The sequence below is a fragment of the Lissotriton helveticus genome, chromosome 4_1 (assembly GCF_964261635.1).
Source record: "Lissotriton helveticus chromosome 4_1, aLisHel1.1, whole genome shotgun sequence".
Classification (NCBI taxonomy): Eukaryota; Metazoa; Chordata; class Amphibia; order Caudata; family Salamandridae; genus Lissotriton; species Lissotriton helveticus.
Genome location: NC_136063.1, coordinates 621919774 through 621941915, shown reverse-complemented (window position 1 = coordinate 621941915; position 22142 = coordinate 621919774). Strand labels below are relative to the sequence as shown.

The following is a 22142-nucleotide window of genomic DNA, read 5'->3' as shown; positions in this document are numbered from 1 at the left end:
AAAGATCTCCAACAGAATTTAGATGGGCAGTAGACTATATAATCAATTTCTAATTAGTATATTATTCTACTTAAAGCTGCATGCCACTATCCAGTAGGACTCATAATAAAACAGTAAGAAGCAGAACCAAATACAATACCAACAGACACCTATGGCTGTGGTCAACAACAATTCCAAAATCATGAAAGGTACTGATATTCGGAAAGTGCTCCAGGGTTTCACAGATGGTAGTAATGAGCTATGCAAATATACTTAATGTACAGCATTGCATTTCATCACTAACCAAGAAATGACATAACATGAATATGCATTGTGCTAGATGGAAGAGGGCATGCAAACCATTTTTTTCTGCAGGGAGAGTAAATTTGTAATGTACAGTGTGTGTTACTTAGTGAAATGGAATTAAAAGAGAACCCATGGCTTGTTTTCACTCAACAGAAAACTAACAAGTACTAAGGATGCTGGGAGAGTGCGCTTGAACCCTTTCTTCACTATATTGAAATTCATTAAATAGAGGGTGTTGGAAATTGGGTCACTGGTTGAGGGGGTTGAAGCACTACTCAAGCCACAATTACAATCTCTGATGCCTGACCTGAAAATGAACAGTGTCTGTCAGGCTGGCCTCTGTTCATCCTGAGAGATACTGTTCCTGAGGGGCAAAGGGTTGGGGGGGTTTTGCCCCTCAGCCCCCATGGACCGACCACGGCTTCTGCAGGCTATGGTGTGAAGTTCTCCATCGGGGATGCATAGCGCAGAGGCAGTTCTTTAGAGGAGCTGCAAGGGGATGTGTCACTCTGCATTGGTTCTGCCCACAAGTCCATAGCTGGGATGGCAGTACGCCTTCAGACCCACTCCCAATGCTGCAGGACTGGGGTGGCACCACTTAGGAGCAAAACTCATATCAGACAGAGTCATGGTGCTGGGTTCAGGTTGGTTAGAGCCTTTTCTGTCCATGAGGCTTCTGATCAAGAGGCCAGCCAACTAGCCCTTGGAGCTACTCTGATGGTCCTGGTAGCAAAGTGCAGGTCAAGTCATTCTAACTTAGACAGCAGCACAGAAAGTAGAAGTCCTTCTGTCAGTGCAGCTCAGCAGTCCTTCTGAGTCTTCCACAGGTCCAGAGGTGAACTGAAGAGTTAGGTCTGAGAGTCCAATATTTACATATGGTGCGCACTTTGAAGTGGGAGAATGTTCGGGAGGTTTCCACTCCCAGATGTGTTGGCAATTTTCTACCTCTCTGCTCTGGCCCCTGCTTGTCTGTGGTAACAATAGACTAGTGAAAAAACCAAGGGGAGAGTGAGGGATAGGACAGGGGGTTCGTACCTGTCCCCAAAATGATGCTAGACTTAAACAATGTGGACGGACCCACTATGTGTATGCACTACAATCACTATGTGTAGTATGAACATGGACCCATTAGGTGTTCTTAAAAGACCCCTCACACACACCAACCTGGTTGTGTCATGCTTCATCATTGGGGTCCCAACCGGGCGGCCGAGTGCCCCCCGGTTGTGCTACGAAGCCTGATTACAGCGGAGCTGGTGTTGTGCAGGTATGTGATGTGAGGTGAATTACTAAAATTAAAAATATCTCTCAGAGTCCTTGCCTTAAATTTTAATATTGGTGGCTCAGGATATGGTTAAAAGTAATATGTGTAGTGCAACTATTTAGGGATTATTACCATTAGTTGACTATGTGTGGCGGTCTACATGTTTCTGTTTCAGCCCATTATAAACAAGCATTGGAAATGCAATAGGTCTCGCAATAACGCGAGTCTGAACTATTAGCATTGTAAATGATAATGCCCTTTATTTTTGCGTTCTGGTTTTTGGAACATAAATAAAAGGCTTTGTCATTTACAAGGCCTATAGCTTAAATTTGCGTTAAAACGAGACCTATTGCATTGCAATGGTGGTGGTGCTGCTGAGTTTTCTCTGAATCTGCACTCTGAATCTGCACTCTGAATCTGCACTCACAATCTGCACTCTGAATCTGCACTCTGAATCTGCACCCACAATCTGCACCCACAATCTGCACCCACAATCTGCACCCTGAATCTGCACCCACAATCTGCACCCACAATCTGCACCCTGAATCTGCACCCTGAATCTGCACCCTGAATCTGCACCCTGAATCTGCACTCTGAATCTGCACTCTGAATCTGCACCCACAATCTGCACCCACAATCTGCACCCACAATCTGCACCCTGAATCTGCACTCTGAATCTGCACTCTGAATCTGCACTCTGAATCTGCACTCTGAATCTGCACTCTGAATCTGCACCCACAATCTGCACCCACAATCTGCACCCACAATCTGCACCCACAATCTGCACCCTGAATCTGCACCCTGAATCTGCACCCTGAATCTGCACCCACAATCTGCACCCACAATCTGCACTCACAATCTGCACCCACAATCTGCACCCACAATCTGCACCCTGAATCTGCACCCACAATCTGCACCCACAATCTGCACCCTGAATCTGCACCCTGAATCTGCACCCTGAATCTGCACCCTGAATCTGCACTCTGAATCTGCACTCTGAATCTGCACCCACAATCTGCACCCACAATCTGCACCCACAATCTGCACCCACAATCTGCACCCACAATCTGCACTCTGAATCTGCACTCTGAATCTGCACTCTGAATCTGCACTCTGAATCTGCACTCTGAATCTGCACCCACAATCTGCACCCACAATCTGCACCCACAATCTGCACCCACAATGTGTGAGTGGCGTTGCGTGTGTGAGTGGCGTTGCGTGGATGAGTGGCGTTGCGTGTGTGAGTGGCGTTGCGTGTGTGAGTGGCGTTGCGTGTGTGAGTGGTGTTGCGTGTGTGAGTGGCATTGCATGTGTGAGTGGCGTTGCATGTGTGAGTGGCGTTGCATGTGTGAGTGGCGTTGCATGTGTGAGTGGCATTGCATGTGTGAGTGGCGTTGCATGTGTGAGTGGCGTTGCGTGTGTGAGTGGCGTTGCGTGTGTGAGTGGTGTTGCGTGTGTGAGTGGTGTTGCGTGTGTGAGTGGCGTTGCGTGTGTGAGTGGCGTTGCGTGTGTGAGTGGCGTTGCATGTGTGAGTGGCGTTGCGTGTGTGAGTGGCGTTGCGTGTGTGAGTGGCGTTGCGTGTGTGAGTGGCGTTGCATGTGTGAGTGGCGTTGCGTGTGTTAATGGCGTTAGGTGTGTGAGTGGCGTTGCGTGTGTGAGTGGCGTTGCGTGTGTGAGTGGCGTTGCGTGTGTGAGTGGTGTTGCTTGGGTGAGTGGCGTTGCGTGGATGAGTGGCGTTGCGTGGATGAGTGGCGTTGCGTGGATGAGTGGGGTTGCGTGGATGAGTGGGGTTGCGTGGATGAGTGGGGTTGCGTGGATGAGTGGGGTTGCGTGTGTGAGTGGTGTTGCTTGGGTGAGTGGCGTTGCGTGGGTGAGTGTGGTGTTGCGTGGATGATAGTGGGCTTGCGTGGGTGTGAGTGGCGTTGCGTTTCTGTAAGTGTTGCTGTGTGGGTGAAAGTGGCACAGAGCCTTTGATGTGGCCTGGCGCAGGAGAAATGCTGCTGCTGCTAATTAAATACAAGAGTGGCCGGGAAGCGGCCGGGAAACACAAGTACGGCCGGCCACATAATTAGGGGAGGAGAAGCCGCACAGCACATGCTGGGAGAAGCCCTTTGATGTGCTGTGCGGCCGCGATGCGCGCTCTGTGCTGGGGGAGGGGGGAGGGCCATTAGCCTGAACTCGCGGCAAGATCAAACGAAGGGTGGGAGGGACATTGAGGAACAGATGGCCATGAAAGTGTATGGGCCAAAAGCACGTGCCTGTGGCCACGTGCACTCGAAGAAAACGGCACGAAAAAAAGCGGTGGTTTCACAATCAGTTCGAGCACTTGAATTCTCGCCATTTCCCATTCCTTCGGAATGGTAAAGGCGAGACCTAAAAAGTGAAAGGGCTTTCTTCAGGACCAGGTGAGTGAATTAGTGAGTGGCAAAGGTGAAGGATGAACACAAACAGATACTGTTTGAAAGCGACGCACTATTCACATGCCCCCGCGGGGTGCTCTATATGCCATAGTGATGCATATTTACTCAAAGGTTTGAAAACATATCTCAATACAACTTTATATCAGGTTCATTCACCATGAAATGATACAACAGAAGAGTAACGACAAATCAAATAAGAAACATTGAATGTTTAATTGAGATTTTCTTATGTTCTCATTTTCCTTTATATTCTTCAGTCAGATAATACATTTCTTCATGTACATCCCATCCTCTGGTTCATTTACTCCCAATGCATTTCGGTATGTCTATACCTTCATCAGGGGAATACTGCAATTGAAATGAATACAATAACGATAATCAAACTTGGAAATTAGGGAACCCCCAAACTCCACCCTGTGTACATTTTAACTGTAGTGCAAGTTTGTCAAAACTAGTACCAGCTTAGCTCAACCCTCACCTACGTGCAAAACAAAAACATGCCAACACTGCAAACGTTGTGTGGTCATGCACAGTATGATCATCTGTACACGTGTACCTCATTCTGCGCACTGCACGACTTGTCCTCTCAAAAAGATGATGGTCCTGAATGAATCAAGTACAGAAAAAAATGACTGCCTGTCCAAACCATAGTCAAAAAAATCTAACACAACACATGGGGACCCTCCGACGCCTACCTTCGTCACTGCGTGTTCTCTCGGGAAATGCAATGTAGCCCCGCTCCGCTTTATTAATATCTGCGGGAAACACAAGAATCTCCATGAATCCTCCGCTGTTTAAATTCCTGCTGAAACCTAACACCTCCCCGCCTTGTGTCTAACGCTATCTCTACCGCGTACCTGTTCATAAGGAACTCCTCTCCTATGCTCGTCGTCTTGCGTTTACATGCCGCTGCCCTTCCGCCTGCATTAAATGAATCCTGACTTGTTCGCGTGAACAGCGAAAACGGACTAAACAACTCTGTATCTCTGCGGGCGCCATTGTAGACTAGTCATTTAGTCTAGTATGCAAACTCCTCTAAAACCAAAAAACCTAAAAAAGTGAAAAATCAAAAACGAAAACCTCCTATATTCTAAAAAATCCTATCCCTATAAACTAAGTAAGTGCTGGTTGTGACAAAGTTGCTAACAATATTGCCAGAATAAAAAACATCCACAACATTAACAGATGATGATTTCAATACAAATCGATATTTACAGGAAACAAATTAATTCAATTTTGTCATTAAGCCCATAGGGTTCAAGCGTATTCAAATGGCGAATCCAGTATGTCTCCCTTTGTGCTAATTGGCGGTTGGTGTCAGCATGTACCTCTTGATTAATGCTTTCTAGCACTGTAAACCGTAATTGTGGGATTGTATGGTGTCTATCTTTCCAATGCATGGCTAGATTGGATTTAGGGTTGCTGGTTCTTATCAAGCTCTTATGCTCTGTTACACGAACCTTAACCTTTCTGGTGGTCTTCCCTACATAAACCAACCCGCAAGGGCATTTGATAGCATAGACTACCATGCTTGTATTGCAATCCGACGTGTGCCTCAATTGTATGTGTTTGCCTGTCTGAGGATGTGTAAAGATATCCCCTACCATTACATTTCCACAATGTCCACAGTTGTGGCACTTTACCATACCTCTGTGCCGGACATCAGTCCTTTTTGTCTGAGATTGTTTTAATATCTCCTTAATGTTTTTCGACCTTGTGTGTGCAAACATAGGTTTATCAAAAAACACTTCTTTGAAATCATTTTCTTGTTCGATAACTTCCCATCGTGTCAAAATACTGTTTTTAATGTATCTGCTTGATGTGGAGTGTTTGATTACGAATACCTCCCTCTTCAATGGTGGTCTAACTGTTTTTTCAAGCAGTTGTTGGATGCCACATGAAACCTGTGTGGTACCTACACACGCGCTAAGGTATGCGGTGTAAGTGTCGGAGTACTTACTGACACTCGAAAAATAACAATGTTTAGGGTAATTAGGCAGATTATCGAGGCTCGGGGGTGCTCTTCTGAAGTCCCAATTTGATCTCGGTGAGTGTCCCGATTTAAATCTGATTCAGTCCCCCATAGTCACGAGCCGGGACTACGGGGGACTGAATCAGGTTTGAATCAGGACACTCACTGAGACCAAAGGCACAGGTTTCAAGTGGCATACTTCACCTTTGTCACTCACTAATTCACTCACCTGGTCCTGAAGAAGCTATTAAGTGATAAACAAGTTACACCAGTTTGTAATATGCTTTGCTTCACTCACCACTGAGAGGATATGAGAGATGTAATAGCAAAATCTTGTAGTTCTTTCTACACCTCTAGCCAGGGCTCAAATCCTAAAAAAAGAAGTGGGGGGACTCACTGAGTAAGGCAGAACAGGCGTGACATCATCACGTGTGGCATCACTGCACGTGACATCATAGGAAGTGGCATCACTGTGTGTGACATCACAGGAAGTGACATCTCATGGGAATGGACATCACGGTGTGCAACATTGCATGTGGCATAACAGGAAGTGGCATCACAACCCATGAACTCCCAGGAAGTGACATCAGAGCTTAAGATCTCACATATGTTTAGCAGGTCTATCATGAGTACATTTGAGAGCATTACAATATGTAACAAATAACATTTTGCATTGGGGTAGTGCCAAAATATTGATGTAACCTGATGCAAAATCTGGGCCTTAACTATTATACATTTAGGGGCATATGTACAAGGGACGAACGCTGCCTTAGCCGCACTTTTATGATGGTTTTGCGGCGATATTGTTATCGCCATATATACAAGCTGTCGCTAACCTCTTTTAGCTGCAGTTTTCCAGAAAAAATGTCCATTCTAAAGATCACCACTTCTGTTTGCGATAATGACATGCAAGGGAGGCGTTCCTGTGCAAAAACGCCACTAACCCCACTCCGCGATATTTATAAGGGGATTTCTGAACTTTGGGGAACCAAAAAAACTGCCTCTAACTGCAGTTAGAGGCAATTTTTTAATACCAGAAAATAGCTGGGCTTAAAAATGAAGATAACACTTGGGGCCTCTTTCCAGCAGGTTTTGGTGCTGGACAGCGCTGCAAGCAATGTTGCAACGCTGCCCTGCGACAAAACTACAGGGTAGGAATGCGCACCATCAATAAGTGCGCATTCCTGAGCCTCAGTCATGAAAAGTGTTGCAGTGCTGCGACAAGGCAGCGTTAGAACACTTTTCACTACGCCCTTCTTGCGACACAACGGATGTGCAGTATTCACTGGACAGCGCTCCATGGCGCAAGTAATGACAGATACGTCTGAAATCCTGACGTATCTGCCTGCGCTAAAGTCACTCATTGCTGCAGTCGTGTCACAAGCATGATGCACCTCCAGCAATACATGGGGCCAGCCTATACCTGTGGCACTGCGTCACCCTTACGCTTGCCAACAGGCAGACGTCAGGTACTGACGCAGTGCCGTCCTACAATTGTTGCAGTGATATCCAAGGTATTTCACTGTGCCGCTCCTATGAGGCCTTGTCGCGTGGGAAAGCACACCCTGGGTACATCATACTTGATGCAGGTATGATGTGGCACAGAGCTTCACAAGGCCACGCATATGCCTACATGCATCACTTTGCAAATACGATGCAACATGGTGCTAGTTTTGCCTGGTCCATTCATGAGGGATACCAGGGTGTCGGCGCAGTTCGATATCCATCGTTGGTGGTTGCGCGCTGTGGTTTCATCGTCTATAAGGGTTGGCGGAGTGGTGGTGCTGAGGGAGTTGACAAGACGTTCTTCGGTGGCCTTGATCCAGCTGCGAGGGGGGCATTGATGGGGATGGGGTACGGTGGGCATGGTGAAGTCGTGATGTATACAATGATGGTCGGTCCAGGAGAGTCCGGTGGTGTGGCTGTATTTGAAGTTTCCGCTGGCGGAGGCGACATGCTCCACCGTGTGTCCTGCTATGTGGCTTGCTGCGGTGACTAGATGCTTGAGTCGGATGTTGGGGAGCTTCCCCATAAGGGGTTGGTTTTCTGGTCACTGGGGTTGTCCAGGTGGAATTTGAGTTCACCAAGTAGGATGTAGTCGGCTGATAGGATAGCCTGGTGTGCAATGAGGTCTACAATGGTGTCGGAGAATGGGTGTCCATGGCCCAGGGCCCTGCAGATGAGGGTTCCACAGAGGATGGTGTTGGGGTTGGTCCGAATCTGGAAGTTGAGGTGCTCGATGGTCACCGTTGGGTCATTAGAGTCCGTGGTCAGTTGAAGTGTGCTTCTGTAGGTGATGGCAATGCCTCCTCCTGGGTGGTTGGGGTGGTTCTTGCTGGTGGTTTAGTAGACATCAGTGATGGTGATGTCCAGTCCGGAGCAGATGTTGGTCCTTGCAGGTGATGTGGCGTCCAGGGTTGATGGCGAGGAGGGTGCTGGCACCATAGTGGTGGAGGGTCTGAGAGGAAGGCTCCTTGGTGCTGAGCTTGGTCCAGGGGCAGACAAACACAGACAGGCTTGCCTTTGGCACTGGAGACGTCAAATACACCGCAGGCATTCAATCGTAATGCCTTTACAATGCACCTCCAACAATGCAGGTGCCATTACATTGCATTCCAATACAGCGCATTGTGAGGTCAGTGATGGGGTATTTGTAAGTTGTATGTTGGGCATGTGTTTTGGGTGTCAGAGATTACATTTGGGATGTCTCGTGGGGTAAAATTTGAAATTTGGGGTGTGTTTTGGGGTCAATCATGAAAATGCGGGTGAGCATTTGGGTAAAAAATGAAAATTGGGGATTGCATTTGTGTCAAATATGATTTTTAGGGTGTGTTTTGGGGCTCAAAGATGAATTTTAGGGTTCAGGGAGAATGGAGGTTATCAAAGAGATATAAATCCCTCACCACTCACCCCCTTCTACACACATTACATGGTAATGCTGTGCAGGACTGGGAGAATGGAGGACTTCAAAAAGATGTCAGTTCCTCACCACTCACCCCCTTCTGTACACCACACTTTCACAAGGAAAAATATCATGGTAATATTGTGCAGGGCTGGGAGAATGGAGGACACCAAGGCGGTGTAAATCCCTCACACTCACCCCCTTTTACACACCACACTTACCTGAGAAAAGAAATTTCATGTTGAAGAACTGGGTCAGAACCCAGCGGTGCCAGGGACACACCTGAAATCTTCGAGTTCCACCTGCCTTGGTATACAGAGACACTGAATACTTCTGGGTGGCGTCAGAGACCAAGTTTATTAGCTGCAGCTAGTAACAGAAATCCCAACAATACATCACAATGTATATTCCTAGGAGACTGTTCAAATTACTAAGGCAAGACATCTCCTTTTATACACCATATTCTCATTATAAATGTACACCCACTGCACAAAATTCTAACCAATAGGGCACATGTTCTAACTGAGTATCACATTAACAAAAACCCAATTTACAGTAACCGAACCCAAAAGTTAATTATTAGGAATGTCCCAAATTTAATCTTTGCAAGCCGGACAAATTTATAATTGAAAAGCACAACCCATGTAATGTCAGAACATAAAGGAAACAGTAATAGATGCTGAACAAGATAAAACATGCGCAAGGAAACTAAAGGTTAATGAGGTCCTGAACATTAAGTTTCAATCTTAGACAAGGATCAAACCAAGGGAAATTGGCTTTGCGAGGTCAGTTTCAGGTGAAGAGGTCAGTTTCTCTGCAGTTCTTTCAGAGTCGAAAGAAACCGAGTTAATGTATACATGAACTCAGAAGGCCAGGCCACTTGTTCGCCGGACCTCTTTCACAGGCCTACATGAGGGCAACACAAAATGGAGTCAGGCTCGTGAATTACAGAACCTCAATGTGCACACACAGCAATGAATAAGCTCAACCATAGGTTAAGTAGGTGCACAACCCCTGAACAAATTCCTAGGTGAGACAAAAGTATAGGGTACACAACCCCTCACACACATCAATTGTATAGGAAGTACTACACTTCAAACAATAGTATAGGGTAGGCGGCCCTTCGCACATTACAAACTCATATATAGGGTACACGACCCTTCGCACACTTCAAACTAAATATAGGGTACATGACCCTTCACACATTTCAAACAATAGTATAGGGTACACAACCCTTTGCACACTTCCAACAAAAATATAGGGTACACGACCCTCTGCACACAAAACACGATGTGCATCATCAAGAAGTAAGTAAGAACTATTCTGTAAAACACTCTTCCAAACAACAGGATACTATCAACAGTGGTTATTGAACATAGCAACGAACTAGCAATATGCATATTCATCATGACAACGACCCTTTGCACACTCTGAGTAAAACACAACTTTTTGCACACTTCTTGGGTAAAACACATTCCACTGAGTATCTTATTGAAAGATGTAACATGGGACATTTAAATAAAACATAAGCATCACCAAGGATGGAAAGTAACATTACACGGTTTCTCAGTCCTGGATCAGAAACAAATGAATGATTCACTCCAATACCCATATGCAATTGACAGCCACATGGTCCAATCATTGAAATAGTTGTGAGATTGCCCAACAAATTGTTGCGCCATTTCAGTAGGTCCGTTGATAGGGCTGCGCTGTCTTGCTTCCACACGTCCAGTGCCAGGAATTCACGCTGATAGCAAAGCGCAGTCCAATACCAGAATGCCACCACAAGGGCACAGCGCAAGGGCACAGGGGTATGCAGGCCTAGAAGAAAACGCCGTAAAGCTTGACGGAGAAACTGAAGCATGTCTAGATGATAGATGAGCACAGCGTTCAAGAAATGCAACGATAAAGAAAGGTGGATGGCGTGGAGTGTACTATGCTGGAAGGTGCATCTGACTCGATGGAGCGCGTAAAACACAAGATGGCAACAGGCACTGGTGACACCACGCCGGAAGGCTCCTGGCATCACAGTGCACAAAATACGCCTAACAGCACCAAGAAGATTTCCCAGATGTCACAGTGGAGTGGAGGAAGGTCTCGTAACGCAGCAGGAGAAAGGTAAGTGTGCACGGCTCTGTGGGTGCTCGAGGCATCTTTTGAATATGTGGAAGCGGTTAAACTGCCAGGGGAAAGACACACACACAGGCATACTACAAATTGAGAAAGTACTCATAGCAAACGTGAACAACACCACTGGCTCCTCAATTAAATAATAGTACCAGTTTACGAGTGTTGATTTTTTTATGACTCTGGGGTGGTGGTGGGTTGAAGCAGCAAACATCCAAGCCCAACCAGTCATTGTGCGTACATCTTGAAATGAAATATAAATGATGGGTTAAAGCCAGTCATGACAGTCGCTGCATGTCACTGCTTGAATAAAGGTGAAAGATATCTCCCAAAGACAGTTGGATGGCAGCAGGTTTCAGAGGGGATAGTTTGTAGATTGACATCAGACCACTGGATCATATTTCTGAAGGCTGTCAAACGTTGAAGCACACTGTGTAGCGGTTTTCTTTTTTTGATGAAAACATCCATACATGTAAGGAACGTGAAATGCCCTGGCAGGCTGTCCAGATGGGGAAGGACACTGGTGGGGCTAGCAGGGGCGTTCTTTTCCTTCAGATTTTACCACAAATTTTCTCAGTAGTTTCCAGCTTTATAGTTGAAGTATCTTCACCTCAGGTATCCTTATGAATATGCAGGTTTTTTTCTCCAGATCGTCGACAATGATACATGGTTGTATCATAAGAAGTCCAGAAGTAGCTATGAGGTATAACATAAGTAGAAGGTTTATTATCTGGTTACAGGATAGTTGCAGCATAGTAGTTACAGGATGTAAGGGTGGGTAGTTAGGTAATAAAGGAACCCCACCAGGAGCTGCTCGCCCACTCTCTCTGACTGTCACTCTGTCAAGTCCACCAGGCACACCAACGTTCCGCTTTCTCATCTGGCATTCCAACATTCCACATACACATCACATTTATGCTGGCTGAGCAGCTGGGAATGGGTAACGAGGGACAAGATGCATCACAAGGAATCAAGGTATAACAGAATGTAATGTAATAGTATGCGGCATAACTTTATATATATCTTTTGCACACCACTGGTACGCCTGCTATGCATGGCCGCACAGCGGCAGCCATTGAGCTGCTGCGGGGGGGGACTGGACAGCTGAGAGGTGGGAAATGCCAGAAAGGGCACTGGATGGGGCATGGATGCGGGTGTGTGTGTGTGTGTGAGAGGGTGTTGTAAATATTTAAATGAGAGAAATCTTACTTCGAGGCCGGGTCCCATGTCTTCGTTGCTCCTGCTCTCCTGAGTCTGCTTCCAGGAACAAGAAGTAGGCATCCTGGCTCCCTCCCCTAAGCCAATCACAATGCTGCTATGCAACAATGGGGTTGTTCATTGGCTTTGGAGGGCATGTTCTTCTTGCAGGCTGTAATGCATCCTGCCTTGCGAACAGGACAGTGTGCATGACTGCTTTGGGTGGCCTGAGTGGGTCAACCAAACAGTCATTGCGCACTTGAGTGGGCATGCCACTCCGCCTCTGCCCTGCTCCGTGAGTGGAGCAGCCCTTCCCACCCTCCTGCCCGCAAAGGAAACATAGCACGATTACATCCTGAAGTTATCATCATGTGATGATTTCTCCTCTTCTGGCACTGCTTGAAAGCAGTGGGTCGACGCTCTTCCACCGTTGATGATGAGCCACCACTGGGAGTGTGTCACCTACGGGTGCTAGGCTTGTGCGGCTCGACCCTTGGGCCTCCTCCGCTATGCGTCCCACCTTCTCCTTACCTGGTTATTGACACCGTTGCGCAATCTGCTGCACTTTCTCCAAATTTGTGAATCAGCCAGCAGGAGCCTCAGCCAGGTGGGATTTCATAAGCCTGGGGGCAGCAGTCGCCGACAAGTCTGCTGATGAACCTCCAGATGCAGTTGATGCAAAAGGACCCTCTTAGGCATGAAGTTGCAGAGCTCCCGCCATGCTCGGCGCAGTTCAGGGGCCTTAACCTTCACAGCATCCAGCCACCGCAACAACATCCGGCCAGTGATGCAGAGAGGTGCCGCCCACCGTTGGTAATCCCCTCCGTGCACCCTGGTGTAATGGTGAACCGTAGTATGTGAGGCAGACCTCCCTACGTTGGTGCGCAGGAGCACCTCTACCATTCACAGCTCCAAGGGGCTCAAGGAGGTCTTCTCACACACGTCAGCAACGTGTCTCAATGCGACCTGCCACACTTCACCACCAGATACGGGGGATCGCTGCACTTCAATGTCTACCGCCATGGCTCATCGACTCCACAGCTCCTCCACATCCCACTCCAGGCTTCAAACGCAGGTCCAGTGAGGCATCCAGGCTCCTGATGCAGGTCCAGTGACGCATCAAGGCTCCAGACGTAGGTCCAGCGAGGCATCCAGGCTCCAGGTGCAGGTCCAGTGAGGCATCCAGGCTCCAGACCCAGGTACAGCGAGGCATCCAGGCTCCAGACACAGGTCCAGCGAGGCATCTAGGGTCCATGCGCAGGTCCAGTGAGGCATTCAGGCTCCAGACGCAAGGCCAGTGAGGCATGCAGCCTCCAGGGGCAGGTCCAGTGAGGAACCCAGGCTCCAGACACAGGTCCAGCGAGGCATCCAGGCTCCAGACACAGGTCCAGCGAGGCATCCAGGCTCCAGACGCAGGTCCAGCGAGGCATCCAGGCGCCAGACACAGGTCCTGCGAGGCATCCAGGCTCTCAACCTGGTCATCCTGGATGTTGGGTGGATTGAGGGGGTTGTTGTTCTGCACTTGGCCCTGGCTGCTCCATTCTGCATATCATTGTTTTTTTTGCCTATTTTCTATTGGAGGCAGATAGGCTATTTTTTTCAATAGAGGCAAAAAAACTCACGTTGGGCTGTCTAACATGCGTTTTTTTGCCGCTAATGGGCCTTTTGTTGGTTTTCACCCGCTAACGCCGGAATTCCTACCGCCATCAAGCTAATGTAAGCGGCAGTTTTCACCGCTCATTCTTGAAGCTATCGACATGTAGCGACGACTTGTACATACGTTGCTGACAAGGCAATAGTTTTCAGCGGTACACAGCGGTAAGGAAACTGCCGTCAACTAGCGTTAGCGGTAGTTTTCTCCAGTCCTTGTACATATGCCCCTTCGTTTTTTTTTTTGTAAAGCCTGCCACAAATAAATTGGCAACAAGGCGAAATGTAGAAGTAAATCTGTTCTGCTTAATTGGTTGCAATGTTTGTATTTTAAAATATCTTATGGGGTTCAGGCATCTGCTGCAGAGATCTTTGTGCGGCAGCTAAATCGCAGGGAATAATAACAATAATAACTCTGGAGGATAACGTATTTGCTGGAGAGATCTGTGTTTTACCTAGTCCTAGTTTTGAATCAAAGTAGCATAGAGGGTCAATATGTCTGCTGCAAAGCACATTATGTAACACTCAGATGAAAAGTTTTTATTTTATGTAAACGGGCAAGAGGGTTACTGCTTTTAAGACAGAGATCCTTTTGTTACTTGCAGTACATAATTTGTAATCCTTCTAACATAACACAGTGAGGTTTGAGGGACTTTCGGTTCCTACACCTTGTAACTCTCACTGTCCTATGTAAGGTATCGTTTATATTGATGTACACACACTTATTGTCAATGTATAATCTGTTTGTCTGATGTAAAGCACTCTGACACCCTGCCTTGGGATAAGTAGTGCTAAAGTGCTATAAAATAAATGAAATAAAAAAAGTGGTGGATGGGGTCTCCAGGGACAATAGAGGCTTCAGGAGGGGGGCCACGCAGCCCTCCTCCATAAGAAAAAAAATACATTTAGGTGGCCATGCCCCGGGGTATGGGGTCCCCGGGGATGGAATTAGCCACGCGAGGCGGGCCCACCCGGCCCCCTATCCAGTCCATTTAAAAAAAAATATGGGTAAGGCCCTGGGGGATGGGTTCCCCAGGGCCCAAAAAAGTAAAAAGAAGGGGGCCACACAGCCCCCCTTCTAAAAAAACAAAAAAGAACAAAAAAAACCCTGGGATCGTGCGGAGGCCGCGCCCCTCACAGCAACAGTCTGCAAACGAGCCCTGTGGCACGTTTTACAATGGGGAATACATTCCCTTTCAATACTCGGGGTCCCTCGGGGCCAACTAGGCCACCAGGTACCTCCAGTAAGTGCCAGAGAACTGCGTTGCTGAGAGGTGGTCCAGGCCACGTTGCTTTTAACTCCTCTCCGCACCGCAGCTCTGTAGCGCTTACTGGAGGTACCTGGTGGGCTAGTTGGACCCCAGGGATCCTCAGGATTCAAGGGGACTTAATCCCCCAACTTAAAACACGCCACGGGGCGCGTTTGTACAGTGGTGAAGGGAGGGGGCGGGCCTGAGGTGAAAAAATATGTGTAAACACGTCCTGTGGCGTGTTTTAAGTTAGGGAATTAAGTCCGCTTTAATCTTGAGGGCCCCTGGGGGCCAACTAGCCCACCAGGATTAAGTCAAACTACTCCTATTCCGCAAACACCTAAAAACCTTCCTTTTTAAAGAAATCTGAATAAAATCTCTTTTTAGCAGTTTTACCTGAAAGCACCACTCATCTTAGCGCTAGGACGCCTCAGGGCAGCTATCGCGCTTTATAAATTTTAATTTCATTTCAGGTACCTCCAGTAAGTGCCAGAGACCTGCGTTGCTGAGAGGTGGTCCAGGCCACGTTGCTTTTTACACCTCTCCGCAACGTAGCTCTGTAGCGCTTACTGGAGGTACCTGATGGGCTAGTTGGACCCCAGGGATCCTCAGGATTCAAGGGGACTTAATCCCCCAACTTAAAACATGCCACGGGGCACGTTTGCACAGTGGTGAAGGGAGGCGACGGGGCCTTTGTGCACCTCTGACTTAGAGGTAGTTTTAATCCTCCTGCCCTATTATGTACTAGGGCCTTACAGAGTCTTTTAGCATAGCACTGGCTCTAGGCCTGGTTAGTCAGAGTCAGTTACCACCAGTACCCGTCTGTTAGACCTGGCACCTTGGCGTGAGTTTCCCTTCCACTTTTTGCTGTTGTGCCTCAAATGTTTTGCTGGTGTCTGCTACTCAGGGCACTGCGCCACGGCCAACCCGTGCCGCAGTGCAAGTGCTCCCTACTGTAAAGTGTACCTGTGATTGATGTCCATGATTGGTTTATTGGATTTACTGTTAGTCCCTAGTAAAGTGCACCAGGAGTGCAAGGGCTTGTGAAGGCCAACCCTGCTAGTGGGCCTGCAGCGCTGGTTGCGCCACCCACAGAAGCAGCCTTAAAATGTGTCTAGGGTCTGCCATTGCAGAACCTACGTGCAGTCTGGTACTGTCACGCTGGCTGGGCAAGTGCACACACTTGCCAGCCCCTAAAACCTTCCCTTAACTTCATATTAGTCACCCCTATGGTAGGCCTGAGGGCAGGGTGCATTGTAAGTGTAAGGTAGGACATGCCCTGATGTGTGTGGCATGTCCTAATAGTGAATTACTACCAAATTCGTTTTTCACTATTGTAAGGCTACCAGTTCCCTTTAGGCCAGTTGGGCTGCTGGAATTATTACACTCTATAATCCCAGCAGGCTCAGGGAACATGGTAGAAATTAATGTTTAGTATGCCTGAACTCAGAATGATAAAATACTTCTTTTAGTAAAGTTTATTTTAATATCCTGTGTTTGCAAATGCTACTTTTAGAAAGTTAGCATTTGCTGGCCTAACCATTTCAGCCCGCCTCTGCTTGGATGTGGACCTGACTGTCTGGTGTGTGTGAGTGACAGGGCTGGGAGTTGACAGGTAGTGATTAGCAGGATGACCCCTTAGTGGGTGGTGGGAGTTTCCCCTGAATGATGCATCAGGCTGTGCCCCTGCCTCCACAATGCTGGCTCCGCCCTCCTGGGGAGCGACTGATGACTCAGCCTGCACCTGGCCCAGGAAGGACCGAAGCCTGTCAACAAGGTGCTCAAGCTGCCCCTGCCTTCACAATGCCGGCTCCGCCCCCCTGGGGAGCGGCTGATGTGCCTGCCCTCACACTGAATGCAGAAGCCAGAAGTACCCACAACAAGTACTCAGAGACTGGAGCAGTTATGCAGAGGCCCCCCTGGCTTGCTAGAACAAAAGAAACTGGGTATAAAAGAAGGAGCCCTGCTCCTTGTAAATTAGATCCTGTTTGTGCTACAGAAGAAACTCTGCCCGAAGAGAAGGACCTGGAAGGACTACAAGGAGGAGTGCTGACTCTGGCCTGTGTCTGGTGCCTTGCTGCCAAAGGAGAGGAAGAGAAAAGATTACAAGAGACTTTGTACTTTTATTTTGAACTTTGTGCCAAACTCTGCTGAAAGATCTCCAAGGGCTTGCTGTTGAACTTGCCCCCTGACCAGCGCTCCAGGAACAGTGAGCGCTACCCCCTGACAGAGGAACCACTGTGGACCGCTGCTTTCCCTCTGCACGCCTATCCAGGAAAAGCGGAGCGCGCTGTGACCATCGCGCTCTTCAGCAACGCTCTGGGTGTGCCCCCGCTCTGAACACCGTGACTGCTGCTTGCCAGGCCCAGAAGCATCGCAAAGATTAGCCCAGCTGATCTGAGCACCGTGACTGACCCCGAGCCGCAGCTCGCAACGTAAAGAAAGGTCGTGCCCGGTGCCTGCTTGCACCCCTCCGTGACTTGTGCCCCTGAACGCGCCGTCGCTGTCCGAGAAACAGCTGCTGCGTGGGGTACAAGAACGCCGCCTGGATTGTTGGTGGTGTGCTCTGTGGATTGCCGCCCCCTGCGGGTGCCCCTCTGTGGAAATCTCGAGGCGCTTCGTCCCTGTGGCCCGGCCCGCGCCGCAACGCCAACCTCCGAGCCAGAGCCGAGCCGCCGCTCGCTCCAACCCCGGGAGGAAGACACCGCGACGTGGACCACCGAGCCGACCTGCGCCTGGACTAGCTCAGCAAGAAAAGGTACTGTTGAACTGCCCCGCGGTGCGAGCCCTTGCCAGCCTCGCTCGCACCGCCCTCCGCCTCGCTCAGCTCTCGGAGCCACTTGTGGAGCGCTCCCAGGGCCCCCGCTCTCTCCCCCGCCAGCCGCACACAGCCGTGCAGCTCGCAGAGAGAGGCGGAACTGACCTGACCTGCCGCCGCTCCCGCTAGAAGCGTGAGCCCGGGCCGGTCGAGCCCAGTCTGATCCCCGAAGGCGCTCTGAGGCTTCAGCAGGTACCCCGCCTTCCTGAGGACATTAACCAAGACCGCCCCAGATCATATCGAACTGGGGGAAGAAAAGAACTGTTTTGAAAACGCTAAGATTACCTATTGCTAGAAAGAACTGTGGCAACCCAACTAAGTAACCTGGAACCGCTATTGAAAGTTTGACCACTGTATTTACAAGCCTGCTTGAAATTTATATAAAGAACATATATTTTTACAAAATACAGTTTGGTGTCATTGTGTGGTGGGTTGGTGGTGATGGTGTAATGTTGCAAATGTTTAACCCTATATGCCCCAGAGATTAGCCTAAGACTGCTTAAGCCACACTACCTAGAGGGTAAGCAGAGGTTGTCTTGAAGGTAACCCTCAGCCCTGACGGGGAAGAGAGAGTCCCTGCTTGTCGCCAGTGCTGCACTGCGCCAACTAGAGACTCCCCCTTCCTACATTGGACGCAGCGGTGAGGATTCGCGAATTTACATTTGCAGTGTTTTACCTTAGCTACTGACCATTGCATAGTGATTACAGTCCAGTATCTTAGCCACAGACTTTTTGATTTTTAAATTCTGCTAAAGAAGAAGATCCCTAAGTGTTGCAAGCATGCCTGGCACAAACAGCATTGATGGAGGAGAGTCCATAGCCTCTGGTGCGCAGGAGCTAGAATGGGATGCATCAAAGCTGGATGACTACACAAAGAAGCAACTGAGTTTTTTTTGCAGGAAACTCAAAGTTCCACACGCAGGGTGCAAAAACAAACCTGAGTTCTACAAAGCCCTGAAGGCCTGGATGGAATCTAGGAAGGCACCTGAGGATCAGGGTGCACCTGTGGATCCTGTGGGTCTGGAAAAACCAGACAGCGTCATTAGCTTTGGCAGAGGCCTGTCGCCAGAGGAGCTGGCAGACAGACAGGCAACCAGGGATCATGAGATAAAGCTGGCAGAATTGAATTTAAAGGGCCAAATGGAGCTTGAAAGCAAAAGGATGGCTCTGGAAGAGCGAAAACTCCAGTTGGAGTATGATGTGAAGATGAGGGAGATGAGTCTAAAAGAGAAAACCTTGGATCATCCTCCCTCTGGTGGCAGCGCAATGCCGGTGCAGGTAGAGTCAAGAGTGCACATCCCCAAAGATGTAGTTAAAGAGTTCTTTAAGGGGGATGACATAGGACAGTGGTTTAGGGCATATGAGGTAGCCATGCTTTCCCACCGGGTCCCTGAGAGGGATTGGGGAGCGGGGTTATGGGGAAGGTTCCTTAGCGAAGGGCGGGACACCCTGCTAGATTTGCCCACTGAAGACCAGAGATCCTATCCCCATATGAAAGAAGCTTTAATGACCAGGTATGGGCTTACCTCTGAAATGTATAGGCAGAAGTTTAGGGGGTGTAATAAGCGGCCTGGGAATACGTATGTGGAGTTTGTGACTTTTTTTTGCAGAGCACTGGATGGTTGGGTGAAGGGTAACAAAGTGAATGATTTTCAGGGTCTCTTTGATTTAATTGCATGGGAGCACTTGTCTGAACAATGTTTTCCTGAGTTACGCCAGCACCTGATTGATAGCAAGTTGTCCAACCCGAGGAAGCTTGCTGAGGAGGCGGACCGCTGGCTCAGCACCAGGGTCCACAAGGGTCCAGTGGGAGACTCCGCCAAGGGTGGGCAGGGTCCCCAGCAGAAGAGTGGGGGGGACAAGGGAAAACAGAAAGGGTTCCAAAAAGGCCCCCAAAGTAATCCCCAAGGGGACCAACAGAAAGGTTCTCAGCCTCCCCCACCCCCAAAGCAGAATGGGGCCCCGACAGGTAGACCTGTTCCAAAGGGGCCCTTCAATTGTTACAAATGTGGTGACCCGGGGCACATAGCCAGTGACCCCAAGTGTCGCCTGTTTGGAAAACCAGCACCCACTGGTGCTCCGCCCCGACAAGTGACCAGTGTTCACTTAGGAGAAGAAGTGATGGTCCCGGGGGGTGGAGATCCTGTTCAGATGACCCTAGTCTCACTAGGAGACAGTGAGATGGTCCCTACAAGCTACCTGCCCTCTAACACTAAAAAATATGGGCAGGTGGTTACCATCAATGGTAAGAAAGCTGAGGCTCTTAGAGACACAGGAGCCAGTGTGACTGCAGTGAGGCATCACCTGGTGTCTCAAGAGCAGGTTGTACCCCATGCCTACTGTAGGGTTGTCAACGCTGACAATTCAGAGAGTCAGTGTCCGATGGCTCAAGTTCCCTTCGAGTGGGGGGGGGGTCTCTGGTACTCTGCAGGTCTGTGTGAGGAAAGCCATGCCTGTTGACTGTTTGCTAGGGAATGACTTGGAGGACTCCCCTTGGGAAAAGGTGGAGAAAACGACTCACCTGAAGATGGTGGGTCTACCTGACTGGGCGTGCGTGACCACCCGGTCAATGGCAGCCAGTAGGGGTGATCAAGAGGTCCTGGGGCCTGAGAGAGAGGCCCAGGAACCGGCCTTAGGGAGAAGGCGCAGGGTGCGCGGGAAACTGGCCCCTGAAGTTCCCACGGTCCAGGAGGAAGCAGACCTTGAGGGGGATGCCCTGGAGCCTACTGGGGAACAGATTGCCGAACTGGGGGACCTGCCTGAGCTGACCCATTGGCAGCAAGAAGGAGGCCCCTCCAGGGAGGAATTCTGCAGGGAGCAGAAAGAATGCCCTTCTCTCGTGGGTATGCGGCAGCAGGCTGCAGACCAGGCCAATGGTGTTCAGGCCAAAACACATTATGTGTACTGGGAGAATGACCTCCTGTACTCAGAGCCTAAGGCTGCTGAACCTGGGTCAGCCAGTGTGCTGGTGGTACCCCAGAAGTTCAGAGCCTTCCTACTGGGACTGGCTCATGATGTGCCTTTAGCAGGACATTTGGGGATGGACAAGACCTATGACAGGCTTGTCACCCACTTCTACTGGCCCCAAATGCACAAGAGCTCAGATGCTCATTGTAGGACCTGTCCAACTTGCCAGGCAAGTGGGAAGAGCGGAGGGAAGAACAAGGCTCCCCTCCAACCCTTCCCTGTGGTCAGTACGCCATTCCAACGAGTGGGTATTGACATTGTTGGGCCTCTGGACCCCAAGACAGCCATGGGCAACAGGTTCATCCTGGTCTTGGTGGATCATGCCACCCGGTACCCTGAAGCCATCCCTCTGAGGACAGTGACGGCCCCCGTGGTGGGGCGTGCACTGATGGGAATTTTCTCCAGAGTGGGATTCCCTCTAGAGGTGGTGAGCGACAGGGGGACCAACTTTATATCCAAGTATATGAAGTCCCTTTGGCAAGAGTGTGGTGTAACCTACAAGTTCACCACACCTTACCATCCCCAAGGAAATGGGTTGGTTGAAAGATTCAACCGAACCCTGAAGGGCATGATCATGGGCCTGGAAAGTCCAATGAGGCGTAAGTGGGACGTCCTCTTACCATGCCTGCTCTTTGCATACCGCGAGGTGCCACAGAAGTCTCTAGGGTTCAGCCCCTTTGAGCTGCTGTATGGTCACCCCGTGAGAGGGCCACTGAGTTTGGTAAAGGAAGGCTGGGAGCAATCTCCCAGGAAACCTCCCCAGAATGTATATAGCTACATGCTGGCCTTCAGAAACCAAACCAGGCGCTTCAGACAACTTGCTGAGGCAAATCTGGAAGCTAGCCAGGAGGAGATGAAGCGGTGGTACGACCAGAATGCCACTCTGGTAGAGCTTCAGCCTGGTCAAGAGGTGTATGTCTTGGCCCCAGTGGAACCCTGTGCACTTCAGGATAAGTGGACAGGCCCATTTGAGGTTGTGGAGCGCAAGAGCTCAGTGACATACTTGGTGGACATGAAGACGCCCAGGAATCCTTTAAGGGTCTTACATGTCAACCGCCTCAAGCCCCACTTGAAAAGGTCCGAAGTGGGCATGCTGTTGGCCACTGATGATGGAATGGAAGAGGAGTCTGAGCCTCTTCCTGACCTCTTAGTGGCCTGTGAGAAAGATGGGTCAGTGGATGGAGTTAACCTCTCACCCACCCTGACCCCTGAGCAACAGGAAGACTGCCGCCAATTGCTGGGGCAGTTTCCAGATCTGTTCTCCCTGGTTCCTAGTGTCACAGATTGGTGCGT

The 22142-nt window shown here is 49.3% G+C and overlaps 1 long non-coding RNA gene across 1 annotated transcript in view; it reads left to right on the top strand.

The window, feature by feature from the left end:
- The first annotated feature begins 10654 nt into the window (after positions 1–10654).
- Positions 10655–22142, top strand: part of LOC144827264 (uncharacterized) — a 363221-nt gene continuing 351733 nt past the window's right edge. The window contains exon 1 of the long non-coding RNA XR_013610105.1: positions 10655–10958. This is a non-coding gene — a long non-coding RNA (uncharacterized LOC144827264). The remainder of the gene's footprint in view (positions 10959–22142) is intronic.